The sequence below is a fragment of the Gymnoscopelus braueri genome, assembly GCF_963280865.1.
Source record: "Gymnoscopelus braueri genome assembly, chromosome: 1".
Taxonomy (NCBI): domain Eukaryota; kingdom Metazoa; phylum Chordata; class Actinopteri; order Myctophiformes; family Myctophidae; genus Gymnoscopelus; species Gymnoscopelus braueri.
In genome coordinates, this window is record NC_137603.1 from 28,969,731 (window position 1) to 28,984,114 (window position 14,384).

The 14,384-nt window shown below is 40.1% G+C and overlaps 1 protein-coding gene and 1 long non-coding RNA gene across 2 annotated transcripts in view; both read right to left on the bottom strand.

Moving 5' to 3' along the window:
- Positions 1–1,706, bottom strand: part of pmfbp1 (polyamine modulated factor 1 binding protein 1) — a 190,411-nt gene extending 188,705 nt beyond the window's left edge. Inside the window, exon 1 of the mRNA XM_080432673.1 lies at positions 1,676–1,706. The gene's annotated coding sequence lies outside the window, so the exon portion shown is untranslated. The remainder of the gene's footprint in view (positions 1–1,675) is intronic.
- LOC308089764 lies at positions 1,704–13,749 on the bottom strand. The gene is made up of 3 exons (XR_013933553.1): positions 13,566–13,749; positions 12,626–12,730; positions 1,704–1,798 (listed from the first exon to the last, which is right to left on the bottom strand). It is a non-coding gene; the product is annotated as an uncharacterized lncRNA (long non-coding RNA).
- Positions 13,750–14,384: the final 635 nt, after the last annotated feature.

Below are 14,384 nucleotides of genomic sequence, written 5' to 3' on the forward strand. Positions count from 1 at the left end.
TGTGTGTGTGTGTGTGTGTGTGTGTGTGTGTGTGTGTGTGTGTGTGGCTGTAATGAATGGGTGTGCTTATTAGGTTTGAGTTTCATAATAAATGCTATCTGGTAAAGGGCAATGCTATTCAGTTCAATGAAAGATGAAATCACCTTTAGAACTTGGGACAGACAAAAAGAAGAGGACGTAAATAATAAAAGATACTACAGGAATACAAAATTGCACATTTCATCCCTTATTCCAATGTCTTAAGCCAGAATTCACTGTCAGTCAATTACTTCACAGGGCAGGAACTTATGCATGAAACTGAAGATGCCTACGAAATATGAATATTGTTTTCTAAAATGTCACTCTTGTCTGTATGGAGGGGAAAAAAGGCACTTAAAAAAACAAGGCTTCGATGGTGTTTTTGTCCAACAATCCAATTTCAATAGTGAACAAAATAGTGTTTCACAACTGTCTCTACATGTACATGACAGTTAAACACTCAAGTGCAGTAAAGTCCTTGATTTTGTTTTATCAAAGCAACCCAAATATCACTGCCAAAAAGACAACTATGTTCACTAGTTTCTCAGATGTTCATAACAATGAGTCAACTTAATTCTGTGGTAGGGTTTCTCAAGTCATCCTGAAAGTCCACCTCAACAGGCACAATTTTAATTATAACCTCACAGTCTGAGCCACATACTGTAGATTAAAGGTTACAAATCATTTTGGACTTAAGTATTGTAAGCCATAGCAATATATCATATTCTGCCACAAACATTCACTTGATTCTATCACAAAAACATATTGGGCCCTATTTACAAAAAGGTAAAAAATCTTAATAAAATCCTGTAGTGAGTGAAGCACCATTATTTACAAAATCTTGTGTGCATATGATTATAGAGAAGACAATTGTATAAAATTACTATTACGTGCGTGACACAACCCGATTTCAAAAATGTATTAGGATTTTAAAACACCTGTAGCGTGAGCCCAGCTTAAGGCAGCAACACAATGTTTCAAAGCCATTATCAATTGACATACTGTTGGACTAGCTGGGCACAAGACTCCTGTACAACACTTAAACCTATACAGACAGTATAATACCAGCCTCTTAAGGTGCTTGACAGTAAGCCAAACACACATCATCATTGTTACTCCGGAAGAAATAATCTTACTGAGCTAGGATAATCGTATCAAATTTACAGACACTTGTCTTGTCCATAAGATCCTACAAGGCTGTTGGTTTATTCATAGGCCATACAAAACCAACTCTTCCTACTGTTGATATTAAAACAACTTTTTAATTATGGGCCTGCTCCCTCTATGTAATGTGCTTTTTTTCCTCCAATTGTATTTTTATTCATCCTACATGACATCCTACATGCATTTTAAATATCTCTAGTTTGAGAGAATGTCACTTTCTCTAAGGGAGGACTGTAACTCTAGACTTAGCGGGCCACCATTCCCTATCATCATTAATGTTTAAGACGGCTAACAACCAAGGCTGTCAACAGCTTCCAAGCCAATCGACATGTCAATCAATGGTGGGGGTGTGAGGCCGCCTTTTAGGGTGTCCCTGAGGTGTCTGCTTAGAGCACGCTCAGTTTAACTCAGACGCACTGAGAGAGTGTAAACAGAGAGGGATATGGACTCCGGGATTGACTGGCAGATCAATGGCATTGATCACTTAGTCTACCTCCAGCTCTTTGCGCAGGCTGCTCACTCCCCCCTCAGTAGCGTGACACGCAGCTTCCCAGCTCTGGATCAGAACCTCCTCCTCCTGCTCACCCATGAAGGACTGCAGCACGTCCGACACCCTCTAGAGGGAGACAGAGAGGGGGGTCACTACAAACATGACCCTAAATGCGTTGATTTTCCTAACCGTTGTGGTAGATGCGTGACTCCATCATGATCTAAAGGTAACAGCAGCATTTTATTAACCTGCTTACTTTTTAACAAGCAATTTAAGTCATCCTAACATTTCTGTTACTTAAAGGACGACTTCACCCATTTTCAACCTATTTTCATATAATGCTCATTATAATATGATACAATTTTTGTCTAATCACTCTGTCTCAGGGAAGGGGCAGTGGACATTTCAGAAACCCGCCTACCAGTAACATCATCGATGGGGAATCCAAGCTAATAGAAACTGCAGGCTTTCTGTTCCTGGTAAGTTAGCGTGCTACAATGGAAGCCATTGTTCTTGCGTTAAAAAATCTAAAATAAAACTGCCTACCTGCCTACCTCCCTAAACGATGTCACTGGTAGGCAGGATTTTGAAGTGTCCACAGCCCTCCTATGAGACACAGACGAGTAGATACAAAAAAAACATTTTATCATGAGCATTAGTGAGGAGGACCAATATGAAGATATGTTGAAAATGTCGTCCTTTAATATAATTCGGACAAATTTTGCCATCTATGTACTTTCACATGCTTCAAGCTATATACGTATGTTTTTGATTAAAGCATGTAAGATATTTTTTTTATGAATTCTGTTTTTACATAATTCACTCTAACAAGCAACATTAAATACAAAGTGTTACAACATTATATTAATTAGTCATTGATCATTTACTTGTGTCCTCTACTTTCACATAACACAAATTTGGTTCTTTACTTTGGTGCTCTATCTACAGTACCTTTTGTATACAGCATATTTTTAAAGGTGTGGCTCTGTAGGTGGCGAGCAGTCTATAAATGGGTCTGTGAGTCTGTCTGTCTGTCTGTCTGGGGATAATCTTGCAAACGGCTAGACCGATCAGACCAGATTCTTGTGCATGCTGCCAATAGGCCAAGGAAGTACATTACATAAAACGGAGGCCAAGATTGACAACAGCAAAATGATATGGAAAATCTAATTTACAGTCTTGTCTATAATATCCTACATGGCTTGGCTCCTCCCCCTTAGTGCTTTTATAAAGCAGAAAACAACCGATGATACACACACTAGGTCTGATTGTATAATACCTATGAGCTCACACATGGAAAACACTCAGAGACTGTGACATATTGTCAATATTGAAATGAATGTAAAATATACATCATTTGTAGTCAATGAGCTAAAACATGGTATGGTCCTAACTAAAAAACTAGCACTCACAATGTAATCCAAATTCTCTCGTCTAGGCTTGCCAAATTGTAACCATAGAAGAAAATAAACTTTTCAAACACTTCTGGGTATTCCATTTTATTCACGAACGACGCACGCGTTCTTCGATCATGCAAATAAAGCAATTGCACTTCGTGGGTAAGTGCAATTGCTTTATTTGCACTATAGGTATGCAGTGTTTTTATGTAGTGTTTAGGTGTAATTTATTCTGCCATGACCAGGACCTGGGTAAAAAATATCGTTCTGTACCTGTATGGAATGACAATAAAACGCCTTGATTTTCCATGTCACGGTTTGAACCGAAAGTAAATTATAACGTTTATTTTCTTCAAAATGAAGCAGCATTTTGAATGTAGCGTTATCCATAGAAATGGATAGAAAACATTTGGGATCACACTGTGAGTGTTGTTTTGGCGTTTATAACTAGACTTTTATATAGTATTGCTGCTGTTAATCTTGGCCTCAATTTACTTCAATTCTTCAAGTATGTTCTTTTGGATTCTTCGTGGACAGGTGCCACCCCAGCCTGTAAGAATACGTGCAGTGACATCACCCTCCCCGTCCAGCTTCCCTAACCCAAACACGGGCCAATTGTGTTCGTATAGACACTCGACAAAGCCGGATGCACTACAGTGGATTCGAACCCACAACCTCCGCGGTAGTGGGAAGGCACCACTTGAATGGATTTTGATTGGCTGACAGTGTTTCCGTCGTGCATCAAATCGTTCAACATCATTATAGTTGTCAAAAACCTTGACGATATCGTGTTTGAACAACCTTGATGGAGTGCACGGCAGCGTCAGCGTTCCCTTGAGTTGAATGACAAAGAGCACAAAAAGATAATATAGACGCAATTAAAGAAAACTCCTAAAAAATGATTGCCACCAAAGTTAAAAGTTAGCTTGGAATGCAATGAGCATGATTCAACACATAGTATAAAGTATTGGGAAAGCAATTTAATGTTTAATATTTGGGCTCAATAGATTCATTACTTACTGTCCTTGAAAGAACACATTGACGCTTAATTGTATACTGCCAGCTTTAAAGTCATTGCACAATAATGCAATGGCAAAATGCATTTACAATGTTCAGGTGGAATGTGGGTGGAAGCAAATAGTGGTCCTGGTTGGCACCAAAATTGCAGTGCACTGTTGATTTGCAAACAACACGCCCCCTTACTGCACCTCTCTCCTTCCACATCGAGGCATGGCAAGGCCCCAAAATACCAAACATGTAGGCATTGTCAATTCGCCCGTCCACTATACACCTCACGCCAATGCACCTGCCCCCAATATAGGGCCCTGAATCACTATTCCCACTCAGTTTCTCATTTCCAACCCCATGGCTGGCTATGTTCCATGGCATGTCTATATTGTCCTTATCAGGACTGAGGTGAAAGCAGTGTGGGGGCTCAGATGCTGTCAGTCACTTAGCAACATGCAGGTGTAGCATCAGCCCACATTACTAAACCTAGCTAGAGTGCTCTGAATCATATGTCACCTATGATCTACCAAGGCACCTTCATTCACAACCTGATGTTCCTCTAGTGCTAATACCTATGCAGAGCTGTGCTATCGGTCCTATGGGCTTAAATTAGGGTTGTAATTCAGCATGGATGGCCACATAGGAATTATTGGTGCTCTGTCAACCATGAGAAAGAAAATAGAGATAAATGCTCCATCAGACTGAGGAGTATTTGCTTTTCAAAGAGTCCTTTAGAGGTGTAGACATCAAGACAAACTCAGAGTGACATCCACCACACCTCGCTCTTAAACAAGGAGGCTGAGAGGTGGGTTTGGTGGTGCTCTGATGCAAGGCCCAGTCCACCAGGTGCTGATATGCTCTGGCAACATTCACTGTGTGAACAAACGATGCATCCAACATGAAAGACAAACACTCTCAAACACTGAGCTAATGCCCAGTTTCAAGCACACTGGTGGGAGTGCTTGTTTTTGCGCCTTCTGTTTAATTTATTTATACTCCGTCGTATGATGGTGTCGCTCACTGAAAATAACAGATCTACAAGCCCACAACGTGTCGCAACGCAGTATGTGACAACATGGATGTTAAAAACATTAAAGGTTACTTTTAAAGTAGTACCATCAGTTTAGGAAGTGAACAACAATGAAGAAAGGAAGGGCGAAATGAAAGACGGTTATAACGTCACAGGAAGATAGTATCTATATTATAAGGCCTTTATATAAGCCTTTATTTCACGTGTAAGTCATTTTACAAAACAAATCTTGTGCGGCCAAGATAAAAATATTACTAACCATATAATCACAAATAACAAAATCCAACAACACAATAACCAGCTATCCTATTGGATTCTGGACAGAGGCTATCTTTGCCTTAACACAGCTCCACCGATTCCAAATTCATAATGGATTTTTATTCCTGCACCTTTCTCAAAGCATCCATTTCAGACGATATGAAAAAGTAATATTCCTGCAATAAAGCTTGATTTACACCCTTTCCCTGTTCGCTCTCTTCCTTTTTTTATTTGATCATTTAGCTGGGATCGTATAACTGTATATCAGACACAAATGAAATCAGGTCCCATGCACATTAAGGCCATGTCTTTCTGCAGCGAACATCCCCCCCCTGCAACCCAGCCGCCCAGCTCCACAGCAAGCCAAGGGCAGAGTCCCATTCATTTTCAGGCCCATTTCCTCTTATGATTAGGCGATCAATCAATCCCAGCCTTCAATCTCATCAGGCAGACGGGATTATCTGCCCATCTTCCCCCTCTCTCCCACTTTCAACTCCCTCCCTCCCTCCCTCCCACACAGCAGCACATTAACATCAGATCAAGTATCACCCAACGCATGCAGTCTGCCACATCATCCAACCACAAACAGACAGTTGCTCATCTCTCCCATCGCTCACACATCCCCTCTATCCCCTCAAACTGGCCATGCATTCATGTGCAGAGGGCACCCACACTCACAGACACACGCGTCGTTTAAAAGCACGTTTGCACACAATTCTTTATAATATTATCCTGTACTAAACCATTAAAGACTACCATACAGCCCTGATAAAAAACGATAGTCATTTTGTATTTGAAAACAAAATGTGGACGCCAGAGTCATGCTGTTGAGAGTATTTACTGTAGATTCCACTAAGCAGTCTTGACATAGCTTTCTTTTACATAGCTACTAAGGAAGGAGTGTACTTACATTGAGCATTCGCTGTTGTCAAAAAGCCATAGGTTCGCCAACATACAGTAGAATGAATTAACAATGCACCAGTGAGTGAAAAGCATCACATGTGAAGTAAGTCCAAAAATCAGACTGTACGAAGGCCTAGAAAATGTGCTGGAGAACTACGAAAACAGTGACAGCAGGACAGTTTTTAGTTGCAAACATACAGCTAGTACAGTATAAGCCACTCTGTCGGAAAACAGTCTGTCAAATAATGTATTTGTTATAACACAGACTTCTTCCCTGTTCACCTTGTTTCAACACCCTACATTCTGACACTGTCACTTGTACACAAAGTTTCCAATTGCAGACACAATATCTCAAAATCGAATGGGAAGATTCTTATGAAACTTAACGCAGTCAGCGAGGATGAACCCTGAGTTTGCTGACCCCATGGCCTCTCTCTTCTTTAGCACCACCCAAAGTTGCACACAAGTTATATCACAGAATCTAATGGTTATATTGAAGTGAAACTTCCAGGGAGCACATTCGTGGTCCCTGGAAGATGAGCCCAACTGTTTGAGTTGCCCAAACTTTCCACCTATTCTCACACAGCACACTTAGGACAAAATATCAACTTGGATATATCTCATAATCTAATCTAATTCCAGGATGAAGACTGATTTTGGTGACTTTTCCTCTTACGCCGTCAGCCCATTTCCAGTTGGGTGTAAAGTATCTATAGTGGCAATTGTACAATCAGTAGGAACCTATTTTGGGGAAAGGGGTAATGGTGTAGTGCATTGGTTCCCAAACTTTTTCAGCTGAGACCCCAAAAATGGAATGAATTAATCACAATTTAATAGTGAAAATAGCTGTTTTACAAGCTCACAACACATGCAACGCGTTGCAAGCTTGTAGACTTTGACATGATTCTTTAATTAGATCTTTGTCTCCCAGCTCTCCCTCTCCCTCCCCTCTGTTTTCTTCTTCTCCCTTTCTGAAAAACAACAAAATGATGGAGCTTACACAAAGACTTTTTTGCATAAGCTCCATGAAAGATTTCACCAATACAAGATTTCACCCACTTCTTTAAACCAGCGATAATAAAGTGACAATAAAGTTGATTCTTCTTGATTCTTCTCATTTAAATCAGCTATTTTCACTATTTCTTAACTCTTTCAGTGCCAAGAGTATTTTCATAAAGTAGTGCCAGCAATTTTTTTTTGTAATTTTTCATTCAAATAAATGATCTGATTGGGTTTTTAAACCCATAATACAGTTCTACCAGTAGAGAGCAACAAATCGACACATTGATGACCTCGCTGGCTCACTCGCCCCCTCCCAAACAGGCTCACGTCACATCCGGTCATAACCGGATGTTGACATTTTTGACAATCGTTGATCGGGCTAAATTACGATGTGATACACGACTACGATGACTGATCGTCACCCAGACCAAAGAGAGTAGACGTGGACCTCTCCGTTTGTTTTTTATACCGTGTGAAAAAACGTGACTTTCCCTATTCTGGCCAAAAATGATCGCGGGAAAAAAATTAGAATCGGAAACGGAATCTGCGTCATGAAACCGGAACCCAATGAGTCTGAAGGAGTCAGGAAGCGAAAGTGATCATGAAAAATAAACAGTATAGCGCGACCACAGTCAAAAGTAAAAACTCGGGATTTCTCGTGCTGGCACGGAGGGTACTCGGGAAAAACTCGGGATATCTCTGGGCGTGGCACTGAGAGAGTTAAGTTGTTTTAATTTTAAATTTTTTGAAAATCTTTTGAAATAATTAAAAAACATTGTAGGAAATGCTAAATGCAAAAAGGATAATGTACTAGTCGCGACCCATGAAAATGGGTCTGTGACCCAAAAATGGGTCCTGTCCCATTATTTGGAAACCACTGGAGTAGTGGGTGGGGCGTAGTGAGAGACTTGTATTATGTAACGTACTGAAGACGGTCGGAGTACCTGCATAGACCTCCTATAGTCGGACATCTGCTCAAGGTCCGCACGGACATACAGTATAGTTGACCCCTCGCAGATGTCCGCCTAGGAGGTCTGCACAGCAGTCATTTATTGTGTCCATGTGTACTGCGTAGTATCTGTCCAAGAGAAATGTCATCTATAACATGGAGCTGGTACACTTTATGCTTGGAGTACAACGGACTATGAAAGGCAAAAGTCCCCATACAGTCCTCTGGACTCGCCATCCGTGTACATATCTGCTCCCTGTTTTAAACACTACATAAGCACTCTAAGAAACAATGTGATGATGTCCGGCAATGAGCCATAGAGAACCTGGCAGTATGTGTAATAACAAATCTACTTGATGAATCAGTAAGCCTTTTATGAAGGAGAAACCCACATCGATAATTTATGCCTTCAATGTTTTGTGTGCATAATGACGCAGAGTAATTCTGTTGGATACAAGTATTTAATCATTGTCACATGCATAAAAACACGTTAACATAATATTTTCCAGCTCAAGGGATTGATACCAAAGTTAAACAGAAAAACCAAACCTATATATAAAGTGGACTTTTTTATTTTATTTTGGAGACGTCTATTCTGGGTGTGCCTCTGCAAACTAAAAACATGCTGAAAATTGCAATGGACAAGCGTATGTCTCAGAAATGGTCCACAGTACACCTCATGCCAATCCACCAGCCCTAGATCTTGTTTATCGCACAGGCTGAAACAAGTTTGAGAACCACTGACTAATGGTTCCTGCAGACTGCACAATTCATACATTCATTACTTGTCACACTGTAAAATATTGATTATCCAACTTGTCAGACTGTATGACTTGAATTGAGTCTAGCTGTCACATTCTTCCGGCAGAGGTAGAAGTTTCTGTTAACACAAAGACCTTCTGTTTGTTCTTAATATTGCAGCTGTTATATAAGAGTCTTGCATTGACTATCCTTGTAGCACCAGCCACACTGCACGAACATACTGTAGGCCGACATTTCTGACACTGCCACAACTTCCTGAGCCTACCAATACCATGCATCGGCTGGTAGACAGCCCATGACTGATCTTTGACACTGTCAAACATCCCAGGTTTAAACTGGCCTGTGGACTCATATTATGATTGCTTAAATTAGCAACCACAATGAGGCGTTCTAATACTGTACATACAGTACGGTTCTGTAGTGATAATAGCACAGTATGGGGGAAAGACAGAGGAAGACTGAGGCTGATGGTACATTTTGATAATGCTGTGTTAATGAAAAGAGCACCATCTATAAGGGAAAGTGAAGCCATACAGGTTCCCCAACTCTAGGGGTCGTCACTTTGGAGATGAAGTAAGAGTTTCCTCTAGTGATTAAACTCAAAGAGACAGACACGGCCAGTGCACTAAAACTTTCATCAGCCATCATCGGGTAAAATTCTTAAGGTGTGCAGCCACCCCCCAAACCACCCTCAGTCCCACAGATAACCCCATTTGACAGTAAATTACATGACATATCTGAGTCGGAAAAGCTTTGTGTCTGCTCATCCTAATCATTTGTGTCATTCTTTGGTGGAGATGAGTATTAAAAACGGCACATCTTGAAATTTCAAGGAGCAAAAAATAAATTAGTAATCAAGTTACATGCACAAAAAGCACATGCAGCTCAAATAAATTACTTTTTATGTTACCACAAATATTTAATTCCATTTTCGCTGATGACAACTAGGCTAAAAGGTACATTTTCCTTAGATATAAATATATTCAATGAAGGCCACTTAATGGTAAAAAGCTTTTTGATGTAAAGACACTAATTCTCCTAACAAGGATGAAAAACTGTCATGCTTTCATTATTGCACAATACCTTTTAGTGGCCATGTTCTTGGCTAATAGAGTTACAAGTCTGTAAAGCATACATAGGATAGGATGACCCCAGCCAAGTACAACAAGCTGTTCTCCTCAGCAACACTTTTATAAAATAAAATAAACGCCACTGTGCTGTCTATCTGTGCTACCTGCCATTCTACTTGTACTGTAACTTTATTTCTATTTTTACTTTATTACATTCAGTATTATTACTTTTATTATTATTATTGTTATTATTATTGTAGTAGGAAAAATATGGGCAGGGCGTTGAATGACCAACACTTACCCCTCCCTCAAGACTCACAGTTGAAGTGCCCTTGAGCAAACGGTTAAATAATAACATAAAACATTAGCATCCCATACATCTAGATGTTAATCTAGAGCAGGGGTCTTCAACGTTTTAAGGCCAAGGACCCCTTAGCCAAGAAACAGAGATGAGGCAGGGAACCCATATTGCACAAATTATGTTGCATAACATTTTCATAGATTTCATAGATTTCATAGACTTGTAAGACATCACTATCATCAGTGTTGAGTACATTAATGTTTTTGGTTTGTTTTTGTTTATACAATATATTTTCTATTAATATGTTCAATTATGTTAATGTGCATTTTCAGACATTTAACCACTTAAACCCTCAATACATACAGTAGTAAACCTGACCTTTGGCTCTACACCAAATCTGTTCACAGAAAATCTACAAGCGTGTGGGCTTGTAGATCTGCTATTTTCTTCAAATGTTCCCCCTAGAATAGGAATGCAAGGGTTCAGGGTTGATGTAAATGCATTTTTTAAAAGTTCCTGTCACACAAAGGTTTGGCGGCCCCCCTTTAGTCACTCTGAGAACCCTCCCCCCAGGGGTCCCGGACCCCCTGTTGAAGACTCATCATCTAGAGAATGCACACACACACATGCACACAATCTCATCAGCAGCAACGACAGCAAAATTGACCCTTTGGCAAGTCCTGCCCGTGGTCACGCCCCTCTTCGCTGCAATTGGTTGTTCGGTTGGACAAAAATCCTCTCTCTCCATCCACTACCATTGAAAAAACAAAAGGAACATCTCGGGTACTGTATAGTGACTGGGCATAACGTGTTCCTTCCAAATAAAACAACTAGAGGGAGGTGGAACCACGGTGGAACAAGCTGGTTGGTTGGTCAGGGACCACTCAGAAGGCTGACAAAGGGTAAGTTCTCCAGTAAATAAAGTAGGCCTACTGTATATAGTGTTCCGTTTTTAATGTGCAAACAAAATGTATGTATGTTATTCACACACTATAGTGGCATCATCACTGTCAGACTAAACTGAACAATGTGATGCTTACATTCTCTCACAGGGATACTAGACTGTCCAGAGAGGCAGCCGCAGCATCCTCTGCAATAGATGGCTTTAATAATAACAACGCTGAATCCCTTGGTGTCTTAAGCCCCTGTTCTACACATCATTTCTAATTATGAGCTGTGTCCCACCAAATGCCGCTTCAAGACACAATGCTTCTTAAATCACCTCTATCAACAGAAATTGATATTGGGTGGAGCACACAGTTCTTCAGCAGGCTATAAACCAAACTATAAATCTAATCTAATAACTTTAACAGGAAAAGAGAAAAAGTAATATATATTTCTGGACATTTGTAAATGTGAGAGTGTGCATCTGTGACTTTACAGTATATTTACTGTAGGGACTGTGGGCGTGCGTGCGCGCGTGTGCGACAGGGGATTATGGAAGGGAAATGAGTGGCGATTTTTTTGGGGAGGGCGCAAATCATATCCTCGTGCGGTAGCCTTGACCTGCTGGATGATCTTGATAGAGCAGATGCCCATTTAATTCATATGGATGTTTACACCAACATCCCCCCAGTATGTCTTATCTCACTGTGGACCCAGTAATATTTCGGATTGGATTAGAGTGATCCCACAGAGAAAGAATAGGGAGGGGGGCTCCTGGAGCAGAGTTACCTACAGCATATCAGCTTTTAACCTTGAAAAGTCTAGAAATATTATATATAGTGTCTATTCGCTCAGTCCACTTCTAGTGCCAGTGATAAGAATATTGTGATAGTAATAAATCATTACCAATGAATGCAGAAAAATTGTCTGCCAGGCAAATAAATGAAAGCCATAGACCAAATAACAGGCATACATCTGTAATGAAAGTTCAAAACAGAAAAAGAAAAGTTGCAATCATCCTTTCCATTCTTGGATAATTCATTGCTTTGCAAATTGCAACTGTTTTTAAAAAAATGGCATAGCTTGTCATGTCACATACAAAAGTAATCCTGAAAGTCGCCAAGGCCAGAGAATACAAGAACGCCTCAAAACTCGCTCGCCTGGGTCAAATCCGTTGACCTCCAAACGGTCGCCACCAGGTATTCCTAAACGTATAGAATAATATTTCTGAGAAACAGTCAAAATCGTTATTGACCTTTGCAATTTTAGAACTATTTAAACCATTAGGTTTCAGGGCAAGCAACAAAATAATCAAACAGGGCTGAATGTAACATAACCATTGCTATAAGGTCACACACTGGTCGAAACCAGCTCAGTGGTAAACATACCCATATGTTTGTTGACAGTTATTGTTGTGAAATTCCCAACTGTTGGAAAGTTGATGCCTTCTTGTTGACTTTTTGCCCCTCTGACATTATGACCTGAAAGCAAACCTGAGAGCACAAAACAACATGTTACACTACTACAGCATGCTGAGACAGGAGAAAGTCAGTGACACTGAATCAGGTGTTTAGCTGAGATTTTACCCCACAGAAGTTTATATTAACGGGAACTTGATTTCAACCAGTACATTTACTCAAGTACTGCACTTAAGTTAAATTTTGACGTACTTTTACTTTACTGGAGTATTTCCAATTTCCAATATTTGTACTTCAACTCCACTACATCTCAGAGACAAATATTGTACTTTTACTCCACTACAATTATTTGAAAACTTTTGTTACTACAGTAGTTACTTTGTATATTTAGATTATTATCACAAAACAAAAACATACATTACCCACTTCAGCCCTACATACATTTCGGCCATTTGAAAATAGCAGATCTGCAAGATCATAATTGAGCTTGTAGATCTGCTATTTTCAAACGTTTTTTATACATTTTGAACTTGTGAAATGGGACATTCTGCACAATGTGTACTTTTGATGCCAATACTTTTGTATTTCACTGAAGTACATTTTGAATATTGGACTTTTACTTGTAACAGAGTACTTCTACATTGCATTATTGATACTTTTAAGTAAAACATTTGAGTACTTTTTCCACAACTGCCGCGCACACGCACACACACGCACGCGCGCTCACGCACGTACACACACACACACACACACACACACACTGCTGCTACAACACGGTAGCAGCAGGTGCCAGTTGCACAGCGTCGTGTTTATACAAAACAAACGTTATTAAACGAGCTGCCTGTTTACTATATTCACTTGAAGAGTGCCAGGGTCTATTATTATAGCTTCATAACGTTTGTTAACTTACCTATGTTAGTTACAATGTGTAACATGTCAGTGCAGACAGTGGCCACAGTGTTTATCCAGAATCTGAGATGCTGCTGGAATGGATGGACGAAGACGTCCGTTCTCTATAATGTACAGCAACAGGTTGTCCTGTGGATAACCTGCTGTCTACTTCACATGTGTACTTTGTTTGACTAACCATGCTACGTAAACATAACCACAACTTCCCTGTTGTGTCACCATGGTTGTAGCCGCCTGGAGGCTAGAATCATGCCGCCTGGACAGACCTCAACTCGCGCTTCGCCTGTCGAGAGATCAACAGCCTATCAGACAGAGCTGATATTTTTTTACAACCAATCAAATGGACGATTTTCCCACTAGAAGGAGGAGCCGCTGTTTGTTTTGGTGAATGACTCACACAGATTGCCATGGAAACCTGGGAGCACAACACAAGAACCATAGAGTTTAGAAGACCACAGGTGTTTTTTGATTGACTGGCACCAAAGTCAGAGGTAACAGCTAGGATAGGTGGGCACTAGGAACATCTGGGCACCTCGATGTAAAATTGGCTATTTTGTCCAAAATGTAAAAAAAATAAATGTATATACATTTACATTTGAAAAATGGTCATAAGTAAAGTATAGTAAGTATACATGATTAGAATATGCTTAGACATTCGACAATTAAGGTATAATATTTCTAGCTACAAATTGCTACAAAACCTGTATATCCAGTCATTTTGGGGCATAAACAAGTTGAAGGATAAAATTAAATTAATGATGTACGGTACCGCAATGTACTGTGCATGTTCATGTAGCAGAGTGGCTCACAGCCTCAGCCT